At 36.5% G+C, this 13,695-nt stretch overlaps 1 protein-coding gene across 1 annotated transcript in view; it reads left to right on the plus strand.

Annotated features, from left to right (window-relative positions):
• Nucleotides 1-1,916: 1,916 nt before the first annotated feature.
• Nucleotides 1,917-13,695, plus strand: part of ptpn4a (protein tyrosine phosphatase non-receptor type 4a) — a 73,892-nt gene continuing 62,113 nt past the window's right edge. Inside the window, exon 1 of the mRNA XM_055052795.1 lies at nucleotides 1,917-2,442. The gene's annotated coding sequence lies outside the window, so the exon portion shown is untranslated. The remainder of the gene's footprint in view (nucleotides 2,443-13,695) is intronic.

Here is a 13,695-nt window from a genome sequence, read left to right on the forward strand (position 1 = left end):
CACCAAAATACATTCCATGTGATAAAATGCGAAAAAAGACCAAGACATATTAATATTTTGCTCTTGATTAAAAAAAGCTACAAAAGGTTAAACTAATCAAATGTTTTATTCATTTACTTTTGATATTTTTGCTCCAACTTATTGTTTTAGTGTGAGATGAAGTGCAGAAAAAAAAAATAGAGCAGGAGCTGAATTGACAAAGTTGAACTGTCATGTTCACTTTATCGTTTCTCTAACTACAAAGTGTCCTTTGGGCAGCGCAGATCAACAACACTGGATTCATTGTCTTGTTCTCGCCACTCCACTTCATCAGTGCACTTTATTGTATGCCAGACGGAGCTGTCTGTACAATGACTCCATTGTTTGCTGTTGTGGAACATGCAGCTTGTCTTTTTATGCCACTGGAGGTCAGTACAACCTGCATCACCATTCTCACAGCATCCAGCAGCAAAGATTTGCAATGTTCATGAATGGCTGCACTGCTGGTTGTCTTTCAATAGACGGTCAAGAGAATAAAATACAGAAAATGAATGAAGTAACTTTTAAAGAGATTTAAAATATATGTAGATGTGTGTATTGTCTCAAATACTGATTTATTATGACACAATGGCTTCTGTAATTTAGCATCAGAGGTTTTTATGAATAGAAATCCAGCCTATTTGCATCAGCTTACTGTACGATAAATGTCATAATTCTGTTTTGTCAGTCCAAAACATTCACATTGAATCAATACCTTCAATGACCATACACTTATAACTTTATACTATCATACACAAAAATACATAGTTTTAATTTAGCCTATTTTATCCCCATTTTCAACAATTTTTTAAAAGTAAAACACTAAGGTTGAAAACTAGATAAAAAAAAAACTCAGTTGCTTACATTCACTCACATGTCTATGCTCTATTATTCAACACAAAGACATAGAAACAGTAACAATTGAACAACAAATATAAAAGTTATTAGAATATCTTTATTTATTAGCATTCTTCGATGACACTGAGCAATCGTCATCTATTCAACAACATTTTCTTCTCTCCTACAGTCATTTTCAATCTTTTTGGATATTTCACAAGGAAAATCTCCTTTTTGCTTTTGCTCTGCTTCACAGCAGATGGTGTATAATTCCCCGCCCCATTTAAATGTGGTCACATTCAATGGGAATCACTCATGCAAACTGGTGCAATATTTGAGATGTGAGCAAACAAAAAAATAGCTTGTTCATTGTCTGGCCTTTTTTGGTCACTGTATCTTTGTCAATGCTTTGTTCTTTAAATTATTTACCTTTTATTTTTAAATAAGCCAAAATTAAGGAGAACAAACGCTAAATGTTTAGGGTTTGGACGCAGCTGTGTGATCTGACAGGAAAACCCCCCCATAAAGATTTGTGCATATTCTGCTATTTTAAATACTAATATTGAAAAGAATAACACAAATAAAAAAAAGACATGATATTAAAAAAAGACACAGATTTATACAGAACACATTTGTTCTGCAGTTTTTCAACATTAAACTTTCAACATATTAACTTACAGTCGATAATATTTATGTGTAACTTCTAGTGACAAAATATATTGTTTACTGCTGATCTTCAAATGGCGCATCAGGCTCAGCAGGCAAAAAATAACATTATGAACAATGAAGCTTGCAGACAGTTCACTTTAACAAACTGTTGGTGTGTTTGTGTCTGGCACATCTTTAGTTAAAAGTCGCCTGGTTGTTGGGCAAAATATAACAAAACGAGGGCTGCCTCCAGGCTTTTCAATACGTATTCTAAAAAGTAATAATTTCTCTAAAATTACGCTTGGATTAGGTGTGTTTCCCTTGGTGCGTTTGAAATCAAACACCGCGCCTCCCGCTCGTCGGCCACGCCCCAGTACCCTGTGCGGTTGCGCAATTACGTCGCTGCACAGCTCGCTGCTGCGTTGCTGCAAGGCAAGAGAGCAGCTGCAGAGAGAGAGAGTGCGATCAGGGATCGCTGACAACAACGGGCTGGCTCATGCTGGAAAAGTCAGAAACGCAACATTTTCTCTCTCTGCGATCCGACAGTTCTCAACTCCAACCTTCTTCTCTTTCTGACAAGCGCATTGTGCGTTTTCGTTGCTCACTTTGGGACTTCATTTCTCATTCCGACGGCCTGAAATGACTGGATAGGTACCGCGTATAGCCAATGCTTGCTGCAGGGGCTTCTGTCTTGTGGATTATCCGTCGTCGTCGTCGCCGAGCAAGCCGTACGGTCGAGCCCGGAGGAGGCCCCGCTCTGCTGGATGGATGTGTGTGAGGCGGCGCGGTGATAACGATGCTGCTGCTCGGCTTTCATCGGCACTGGGTCAACTGATCTTGGATGTCCGGGCTACATCGCCCCCCCTACACGAACCATTTTCTCCCACAGCAACACTTTAATTCCTTAAAAACTGGACGCCCCTGGAGCAGTTTATGACGGTAAGAACGGGGACGCTTTATATTTTTCTCCTCTAACAGTTGACGTTAGCAAACTAGCTTAGCTCTGTCACTTTTATACACCGTGCAGCTGAAATGGCTAAAAATGCTACATAACACTGAGATAACAGTTCGGAAAAGGCTTTTTCTATTTCAACCCATTTTTAAAAACTGGAAAATGTGAAGAAAATTAAACGCATGTCAAGCTGTGAGTGTTATGCTGCCTGCTTGTTAGCTAGTTGCTCTTTTTTTTTAGCCCATTCAATATTTTTGCGTTTAAAAACAGCAGCTATTGAAATATGCGTTGCATTTGAAACATGCATTGAGGCGTTAAAACCCGTCCATGCACCATTCTGTTGACATGCCTATTTATTTATTTGTTTTTATCCCATAAAGGAGTCAACTCATTCATTGGGCAGTGTACAATGAGCCCCTTTAATGACGAGTCCAGTTAGCTTTCAGTGCGGCTCATTCGCCACCATTGCAACATTTTTATTTTACCGTCTGTCAGAAAATGCGAAACAGAGTTTGGTTGCTTGTTGGTGACAAACTGGTGAAGCAAGGCTTCACATTCTAGAAACGTCACACCACTCCGGCTGCGTGGATAATCTGCTTACAGAGAGCCTGCTTTCAGCGTGGCTTTGCATTAATAATCGTTATTTTGGGTTGAATCGGCCTGCTGGATGGGAGGTTGTTTTATTATGGATGGTAAAGGTCTGCTGTGATGAGGCGTCCTCCTTTTTTTCCTACGATGACGTAATCCTCCACCATCCGTGCCACATCTTTCGGGTCGCAGTTGGTTCCTCCGCCGCCTGCTGCTAGGATCATATGGACCGTGCTCAGTCCAGTTTGTCTCGCCCGTCTCTCTGTCTCTGGCCCAGTCGAAGTGCATGAATGACTGTAAATTTGCATCACATTTCACTTTGAATGGAGCACCTCATCGGGACCAGGGAGTTATGAATGAAATCCAGAGGAAGAGGTTCTGTTCAGGGCCGGATTCAAGAGAATATGTGCCCCTGGGCCACAACTGACCCCCTCAACCGCCCATGGCATAATAGTTAAAGAGATAATTTAAGACTTTTGAAGTGCAGTTAAAAAGTGGTGAGCAGATAACATCTTGCCTGCAGTAGATGCGACTTCCCCTTGCCTGTTTTTATTTTGGTTTTCAGGCTTCAGATCATCAAATAAATATTGATTTAAAAAAAAAGTAAATGGAAAAATTTAGTTTTCTTTTTGTACAGAAAATCCAATACGCCTAATGAGATCAAATAACTTGTTGGTCTTAGAAATTCTTGGATTATCGGTTAGCTTTAAACATTCTTCTTTTTCTTCAAAATCAAAACTTGCTGTATTTTTGCAAAATGAACTTCTGAAGATGGTTGTTTGGTTTTATAAAAGTAGAGATAAGGTGACCATGTTTTCTTTCACATATAATTCATAAATTAGTGCTGGGCAGACATTAGGTTTGAAGTTGGACTACATTAAAGCAAACCAGATTATTATGAAAAAAAGAAAATACATTCTCACTTGTGGGCTGAACAGAACTCTGGTCTGAACTCTATGGGTGTTCTTTTAGCTCTGATTAAATTCTGTGTTTTAGAAGTGAAGGTGGCTCAGCTGGGGTTGATTAAGCTTCCCATGGCAGGAGCCATGCTTTACTTGAGAAGCACACCTGAACCTGTGTGGGAGCAGAAGGAGCCACAGATGTGGTAAAATTGGAATAAACTATACCTGTTAGCAGAGAGCAGAGGGTAACCCACTTTGGGGGAGTTTGGATAGATGTTTCTGAGAATGAACTAACTGGCTGTGCAGGAAAGTAACATACTCAGTACAGAGATATTATTGAACACTACAATGTCATTGTTAATGGCCAAAATATAGCATAATATAAATGACAGGTGTCAAACTACAGTCATGGAGGGCCACTGCCCTCTGCTGCACCACACCTGAATAGAATAATTAGGCCATTATCAGGCCTCGACACAAAAAGGAGGTAATTAAGCCATTGCATTCCTGTGGTTTGTACCTGTGCCACATCTAAAAACTGCAAAACAGTGGCCCTTCTTTAAAAACCCTGATCTAAAGAGATGGACTTGATTCAAAGATAATTACAGTTGATTTAATGCACATATTTTAAACACCAAGCAAGCATAATAAAAGACAATGATACGCTATGGTGAAGTTGTACATTCTAGCATCACACCATCAATAGGAGTACAGAAATAGGAATACAGAAAAACATCACTGGGATTTTAAGGCATTTTAATGCTCTTTTAAATGTTGTTCTGATATACAACTTTTTCTGATCATTTCAACCATTTGTTTGAAGTTAAATTTGAAAATTTGTCAATTCAAATAGATATTCATATTGTTTTGCCAGCTATCAGCAGTCGTGGCCTTTTATTGAAACCAATTTCTTCCTGTATAACTGAAATGCACCAATCATGTGAATGGGAAGGAAGAAGGCATACATTTACTGAGATGAAGGAGAACTTGTGAAAACATGTACATATTTTTTTCCTTCCCAGCTGATTATTGGTAGTGATAATCTTCTGGCTACTAATTAAGACAGCCTTGTTGTGCTAGGTATGGCTGAAGATTACTGGTGGAGGTTGGCAACGTCTTCGCAGCAGGTGAAAACTGTTGGCAAAAAACAGTTTTGTTTTATTTTCTAAGTACAAAAACCTTCAGCGGGATTGGATGCAGGGTAGTGACAACCTCAATTGTTTCTTGTTCCCACAACCAACCAGATGAAAATATCTATCAGTGCAGGAGTTGTGGAAGATAAGATTGCATATTATTTGGAAAGGCCCATTCAGTTCTGCTTGTCGCCAAGCATTAAACCACATCGGTTTATTATTGCTTTATTTTGACACTCCAAAGGTATATTTGTATTAGAAACAACATAGTCCATTTCATGCAGTTTGAAAAACAGGTAATTCACAATCTGAGTTGTCCTCAGACATTAAGCTGAGGACAACTCTACATGTATGGAACATTGACTAAAACATTCTCCTTACAAATACATATTGCATAAAGCTCTATGCTGCCCGTTTTATCATTTTGCCAGTGTTGCAGTTGAAATTTCTCCCTGTAATTGTTTGAAGTGATATTTGGTAACTATAAAAAAATACAATTGCAAGTTAACATTCAGAGTTGTTACAACTTTTTATGTAACAATACTTGTTCCACAGTAGTGTTTATGAAAATTTAAACAAAGCCTGAAAGATGATGACTGCTAAGCAAATACTATTTCGTTTCTATTTGCCAACCCTTTAGGAGCCGTTGCACATAAGTAAATAGGATGACAGTAATATTGTTTTTTCTACTCAGCACTTTGCTGTTTTTAATAACTAAGGACTATCCTGGGTCAGGTGATTCGCACTTAATTATTATTGTAGCTTCTGTGCTTTACTCAAATCTGAAGTTATTTGCAGAATAATGAAACAAACAAATGGTTCAACAAATCAATAACAGCGTTGATGGTTCTGTAATGATTGAAGAATGCCGAGGATCAGGTTTGAGTTGTCTTAAGTATTTTAAAAATGAAACTACTTCAAAATCATCATTCTGCAAGTCATTATTTAATTTATGATGTTCTGCAGATCAAACATGGAGTCAAATATGTACCTCTAGTAGGAGCAGGCGTGCCCACAGAAAGCAGAAGTAAATTGAACTATTTGACTATTCAACTAAGGTTGTTGAGATCTTATGATGGGGGAAGGCAGGAGGACTTCTTGTTATTGTTTTTATTCATGCTTGAATGAAAAACAAGCCTCCAGTAACTAAGTGGCAGTGCTCAAACTAATCAACAAGTTGCCTTTTCTACCCAGTAGAAGAAGTAGCCAGCACAGGCACACTGGTGCACAGAGCTGACGGAGGAGCAGGAGACATGGAGGAGTTTGACCGTTAAAAGAAAAAAGGGGGAACCTAAAATGTCAGCAATATTTTTGCTAGTTTTGTACAAAAGAAATGTTAAAAAGTGACATACCTTTTTGAAGAATAAGCTGAATAGGCTGAAAAGTAACCAAAGTTTACAGTTTAGAAAAGTTTTGATTGTTACTGTGTTTAAAGAAATTAACACCCCTGCACTTTTTCTCTTTTCAGACTGGCCAGTTTTGACTAAATGTTACAAATTGAGTTAATAAACTGAGCTCTGAAATAGTTTTGTAACTTTAAGCAATAAAATGAGCTGCAACAACTTAAAATTGTTGTGGTTTCAGCTCATTTTATTAATCCGTTTTCATATTCGGATGATTGGGTGCAGAATGTTTGTTCCAGTGGTTTGCATAGATAATAGCTTAGTATAAGATTCTCAATAGTATTCAATTCAAGATGGGGCATAAAAAATGGTATGTTCCCTGGGGGGGCATGACAGAAAATAATTTAGAACCACAGGGCTAATCTATAGACGCCGACGCATAATATTTCCTTGTTAAAGCTTTGTAAGGACAGACTTTGTTTTTGATAGGGTGGGCTTCGTGTGTATCAATCAAGAATGTGCTAAATATTGAAATAAGAAAGTTTCTTTGTTTTACCATAGTCTTAAAATCAGATAATTTGGATCTGTTCTTTAATATTTAGCTTTCCAAAAAATGCTTATTTCTTTTTCTGTAAAATTAGTTAATTATACTTGTCTTTCCACTCTTTCTTTGACGAGCAGTTGATTTCTTGTGAGTCTCAAAATTTACAAGGCACACCCTTCCTCTTTGTTTTTTGCTCAGTAATACAGAGAGCTTCAAATGGGTCTCGACTGACAGCATTGGTTAGAGGAATACAGCCTGGGTGCTGCAAGCAAGATAAATTATCAGGCATGAAAGATGTGAGCATTTCCTTCTTACATTAGACCACTTGGGATCATTGCCAGAGGTTTGCATAACCATGCCATGTATGCAGTTGTTTTTCTGTCAATCCCATTGAATTATATGGATCATTTCACCTCGGCACACAAATTAAGAGCTTAGTTATCAAGGATGGTAGAGACGATTTAGGCAACATTACAACACTCTTCGTGAGCTGGAGTTGTTAATCTGTGACTGCCAGTGTCTAAGTGAACCACCCAAACAACCATCCATGCAGGCAAATATCTACCCAGATAAGTCTGAAAAAGGCTGCTAGTTAGTAGGTTGTCGCTGGAGAGGATATGGCAACCAGACTTTAGCGAAAACTGTCTCCTAAACTCCAAACACAGCTGTGTTTATTCGCTGAAAGTTGCCACAGCTCCAGAACGCCAGGATGAAAGTGTCTTAGCAGATCATGACTTTGGAAATGGAAAGTATGTAATGCCATATTGACAGTGAAGCTTTTATTTTTATTTGTTGTGAGAAAAAAAAATCTATTTCAGAATTAGTTTTCAGGAAGCGGCTGCTTTCTCTCAGTGAATGTAGCAGGTTTTAACATCTGAATCTCAAGATTTAAATGCGATTTTCTGCCTGTGAACACTGGGTTAAAAATAACATTAGCCATGCGGATAAAGTACAGACGAATTACACACAATTGTCCTGTTTTCATATTCATTGAAATGCAGGTAATGGTATTGTTTCATTTGTATTTTTATATTATGTTATGGCCTTTGGATTTTCCATAACCAATGAGATGGAGCTGTAAATTATGTCAATGATTCTTCATACCGTAATATGAGTTGAAACTGCATATTACACAGAAACCTCCACACCCTTTAAAAATCAACTAATGCATAGTCTGCAGATTACCTAATTGAAGATTTAATTTTCAGTAAAAAAACAAAAAATTATGACAAAAATTCATCTGTTATGTAAATTGAAAATATTCTTTGACTTAATTGGTTGATTAGAAAAACAAACATACAAACAAAAAACCCAAATTGGGTACTGGTGTTGCATCAGAATAATACAAGGTCACCGTGTCTGTCCAGTGTTTATTTTGTTGTCCAGCCTCAGAGTTGGATAGGTTAAGGTGCTGCTTATAGCTGCGTTTAAAGTCAACATTTTTTCTCTGAATCCAGTAAATACTTCTAACTATTGGTCTTTCATTATGATCAGGCAGTTTTGGTAAATTCTGCTTCTGGTGTGGATAAGCTGATTTAGATTGTGAACCAATCAAAAAGACTGTTTGTTGTTTAAAGCAGTCCAAGTAAATTACAGTGTTACTGGGATAACTAGTACCACAGAAAAGCTTAGAATAAAATGTGTTGGAACGGACATTAACTGGACATGGTGTCTTTTGAGACCAGGGATGCTTAATGTATATAAAAAGCTTGCGATAGGTATGGGAAACATTGGTAAATTATTGTATCATCTGTGCTTCTGGTGCTGTCAGCTTTCAACATATGTTCTTCTAACTTTTGCTTTAATAAAATGTTAGATATGTTGCTGCTAAAGGATTTACTGCAGTGACTTCTGCATTTCATTCAGAGTGCTGAAGGTTACTGGGCCGTTTTTTCTGAGCCTGGCTTTTAGATTAAAAACATCCGAAGCACAAACATACAAAGCCAGCAGCATTTAAACATTTTTCATGTCACAAGGGCTTAGTAATGATAACAATAAAGCCTCTTGAAAAATAATTTAAAAAAAGAAAATTGGTGGAGTTTAGAGAGTTTAGATATGAGTTAAAGCAATTTGTCAATTAACATTTTAGGTTATCTTAAAAAAAGTCTGAAGGTTTTTAGTCCATGTATATTCATTCCTATATATATTTTGCACCCATCAGGATGTATCATGACCATCCCTCTTTCTCACTACACTGGTAGCAGTAAGATAATGTTAGAGACAGTATATTCCTCATCAAGTTTCACACTGTATCTAGAGCGGAAAAGACGCTATTTGGGGAAGAAAAAAATTGCATTAAGTAAGGTGTAAAATATTAAGTAAAAAGTTTAGATAATGTGTCATATGAAACTTTCTTTCTTCAAATTTAGAGAGAAATTTTGGTGTTTTACTCCCCATCTGCCGACCTTGGCTTCATAAAGAGAGGCTCCAGAAAGCAGCTGTTGTAATTAATCATCTATTATCGTCCTTATTATGAGCCACTGATGAGTTCTAACCTAGTTTCTAGAAAACACACTGCTCACTTGTACCAACAACAACATTATGCTGTCACTGATTTATATGAAACAGATACACCGCCAATATAAGCCACTCTACTACTGATAAACAGAACAGACTAGGGTTTACTCATAATTTGTGACATTTAAAGCTTTGAGGTACTGCTCTTTTATATGTAGGCACAAAATGTACAGGTTAGAAAATCTGTTTTTTGTATTCAAATTGTCTGCTTTTATTTGACCTGAAACAGAAAATGGATGGCACACTTGGATTTAGCCAGTTTTAAAATGACGAATCTCATAAAATCAGTTACTGATTTGTCAAAATGTCAATTTTCATCTCAAATATCTTCAGTCTACTCAGCACAGGAAGTTTTGGCTAGGTATTTCAGGTTTCCAAGCTGCATTTTCTTTCGAATATTTTTGATATGCTTAAAATCTGTGAACAAACAGATTTTCTCTGAATAATTTAGTTACATTCCACAAAACAGACAGGGGTCCACAGTATTCATTTTCCAAAAACTTTCCTAATAACAAATTTTGCTGAACCATAAATTGCCCCAAATGTTGTTGTGATAAGTGCTAATACTGCTGTAATGAGATAACTTTCAAATAACATAGTGATAACGGCAAAATAATGCAAGTAGACCCTGTAAAAAATAAATAAATTTTAATTTCTAACATGCATTTAAGACTGGAACTGGAAGATATTTTTTAAAATCTTCAAAATAATTGAACAAACAACAAATAAAATGGCTAATGAAGTTGTTCTTCAAAAAGGAACGAATTGAGACTAAAGCCATCCAGTGTTTGGTGGAAAGACAGACAAAGAAAACAATCCATCATTCAAATAGAAATGATTAAACTTGTTTCAATTTATCATGTGATTAATTGATTAATAGCTTATTGCGACAGGCTTAGACACAGGATAGCTTGAGTTTTACAGTGTGACTGTAGCTCAGGCTTGTTTGCAGTTTCTTTGCAAATTTGAGCCACGCAGGAGAAGTTTGCAGCCTCTTCTTTACGATCTCCAGGTATGCAAGTACAGCTGCTTCCTGGCTCTTCACTCAGTGATCATTCTTCAGGACATGTTTTGTCTTGTCCCCCCACTTTTCTATCTTACGCCTCCACCGTCCTCCCATTCCCACACACCGACATTTATGATCCTTCCCCCACTTTCACAACATTTTCATGCCTCGTGTGTGTTGACTTGTGCCTAGCGGAGAGTTTGTCGACCCATTGCCACATGCTCGTTATAACCTTCTGCCACTTGGCTAAACTGAGCTGTGTGTGTATGTGGGTCAGGTCTGCCCATGAAACAGCTGCTTAAAGAGCTTTGAATACCTTTGCAAGGCAAAGGACACAGTTGCTCAAGCAAACTGGGTTAGAGCCTAGAATGGGCAGCTCTCCCTACTTTGTTCAGTCTCTGTTATGAATATTACATTGAATGTATTATGAGGGCCCGTGGTTGTGCTTTTATTCGGTTATATAACAAGAAGTGTAAAGTCCTAATTTAGCTAAGTCCTAACTTTACAGTGTCCTTCCTTCTTGTTTGGTTATTCTATGTATTTTTCTGCAGCACTTGACAGAGGCTTTACGGGAACATCAACAGTTTACTTAGTAAAACTGAATTTTATGCCCCCCCTGCTTGTTTTGCTTGGAGATCTGTGGAGGAAAAGCAAAGCGATTCCATATCCAACTCAAACATGAAGAGCACAGGAGCTTTTATTGCTGCTCTCCTTACCTCACACTGCTTCCTGTAATTTCTGAAAGGTGTTTTTCTCTGTTTTTATCCATCTCTTTTTTTCTTTTTTCTTTTACATATTTTTTCATCAATCTGTATTGTTGATGAATCATATTGCATGTGACTGAGCCAGAGCTGTTTGTAGATTCCTCCTCTCCAACCTGTTGAGCCAACAGACATGTGCCAAGTGCAGCTTCAGGCCATGAAAATATTGTCACGTTTAGGGGCCTCTGAAATCTATTTTCACACATTCATAAACACAAAAAGTTCCCATAGCTTTGATGTTGGTAAATGAAATTTTAACAGGTTTACACAAAAAAATACCCCAGATTGAATTTATTATGCATTAGGTAGGCATATATTTTTTAAATATTTTTTTAAGCTCTGACATGCAACTTTAATTGTTTTCTTTTGTAAAAATTATAATATATGAAAGAGAAAATCATGTTCTGCATGTTCTGTTATTGAAACAGTGCTTTGGAATCTGACATATGAAGAACTACAGTTTTTCTCTAATTTATGCAACAAAGCAGATGATCAAATTCCTGTTATACTAAAATAAAGTGCATGAATCAACATGCAGTTAGTTGAGGTGTTTAGAGACCATAAATGGCGGGATTTGAATAAATTTAATGAAAACAAAACAAAAAAAAGATTGTTTTCAGTATTTCATCTGAAGTGATCAAGGTAAAGTAATCGATGTCTAAATTAACCTACTTTGTAGGTTAATTTATCATATTTCACTCTTTTTTTAAAGAAGTACTTCACTAAAAATGTTATTAAATCAATACAAAAATCTACAGAAGTTCTTATTTAAGAAGAACTTCTGTAGGCTGATTTGAACTAACTAAATCATGTTGAGAGATCTGTTTATTAACAAGAATTGGGACGTTCTTACTTTTCATTCATTACAATAAATTTGGAAAAACTTTTTTCTCTTTTTGACTTGAATCCAATTGGAAAGAAATTGTATAATTCAGATCTCTGGCTCATTGGTCGTTTCAATTTAGCCATGAGATTAAAGACAATTGTTTTTGGATATTAAAAAGGTTTTTTTCCATGTAAAAAAAGATTCAAAGGCCCATGATAGGGAAACATGGATATTATTGAATTGGTAAATGAATGGGAAAAATAAAAATACTCCAGAACTTGATATGTAATGTCATATCAATAATAAAAGATTGAATGTAGGGAGGCTGAACTGCTGTAGTAACCTTGATGATGGAAAAGAAAAATCAACTCATCTTTGTGAATCAGTAGTTTGCTTCTGTTGCTGTGGTACTCAGGCAACGGGAGTATAATTGGTTGGGAAGTTAAACAGGGACAAATCTAATCTCTGTTATATTGAAGCTGAAGGCTTTAGATGGGTATTTGTAAATTGCGACAGATCCTGCATTAGTCACAGAAACAAGGCCAGAGTGCAATGATCGCCACAAAAAATAAAGTGAAATGAAGAAGAGACTCAACATTTAGGTTTTTATTGTGCAACACAGACTTCTCTCATTTTTGTGGTCCTGTCGTCCAATTCTGATTTTCTCTTTCTCAGGATATTGTTTTATCTCAACTTAGTTTTATTTCAACAATTAAAAGGTCTTAAACTGAACTGCAGATGTTCTTCAATACACAGGGAAGAAATTTTTATCAGATTTTTCTAAACTCAAAACAACACAAATAAGAGTATACTTATGACTGCAAACTAAAAAGTTGAATTTTGACGCAATTAGCAGGGCTAAGATTCTTACACCCTGTCACATGCAACTCACACACACCTACGAACAATTTAGTGAGACCAATTAAAACCTAACAGTCATGATTTTGGAATGTGGGAGGAAGTCAAACGAGTCAAACGCAACCCCAGGGAAAATATGCCAACTCCCTGCAGAAATACCCAAGGACTTAAATATGTACATTTTTCATTCATAATTGGCATCATTTGTGGCTCAAATTTATACATTTCTTCATTTACCTTCTTCTTTAACTTTAATCGCTGTGGAACCAATTATTTGATGAGTGTGTCATTCTGGGTGAGGAATCTTATCAACAAACAGTTCCACATTGAATGTTGTCATTGAAGCCAAAAACGAATAAAAGCATACTTTGAATTGTCTTAAAAATTATGTAATCTGGATGCAAAAGTGGCATAGATGAAAAATTCTCTGCTTCATAACATAATAAATTTTGTAAATTTTTTTACAAACTGGTTTCATAAATAAATGAAGACTTGCTTGATAATGTAGGGGTGTCCTGATCCAATATCAATTTTGGATATTGTCTGTTATCAGCCAAAAAAGAAAAAAATGGAGTATTGGATTATATTTCTCACATCTAAAATCTCTGATGTGATAGAATCGCTTCGCTCTGGCGTTTAGTCCGCTCCCACATTTCTATCCATCATCTCTTGTGTTCCACACGCAGACCTATTGGTAAATAATAAATGAGTCAATTGTTGGTTATTCTCTGTTTGAGTAATATCCCTTAATCAAAATGTTTT

The sequence above is a fragment of the Poeciliopsis prolifica genome, unplaced genomic scaffold (genome assembly GCF_027474105.1).
Source record: "Poeciliopsis prolifica strain line A6 unplaced genomic scaffold, Auburn_PproV2 SCAFFOLD036, whole genome shotgun sequence".
Taxonomy (NCBI): domain Eukaryota; kingdom Metazoa; phylum Chordata; class Actinopteri; order Cyprinodontiformes; family Poeciliidae; genus Poeciliopsis; species Poeciliopsis prolifica.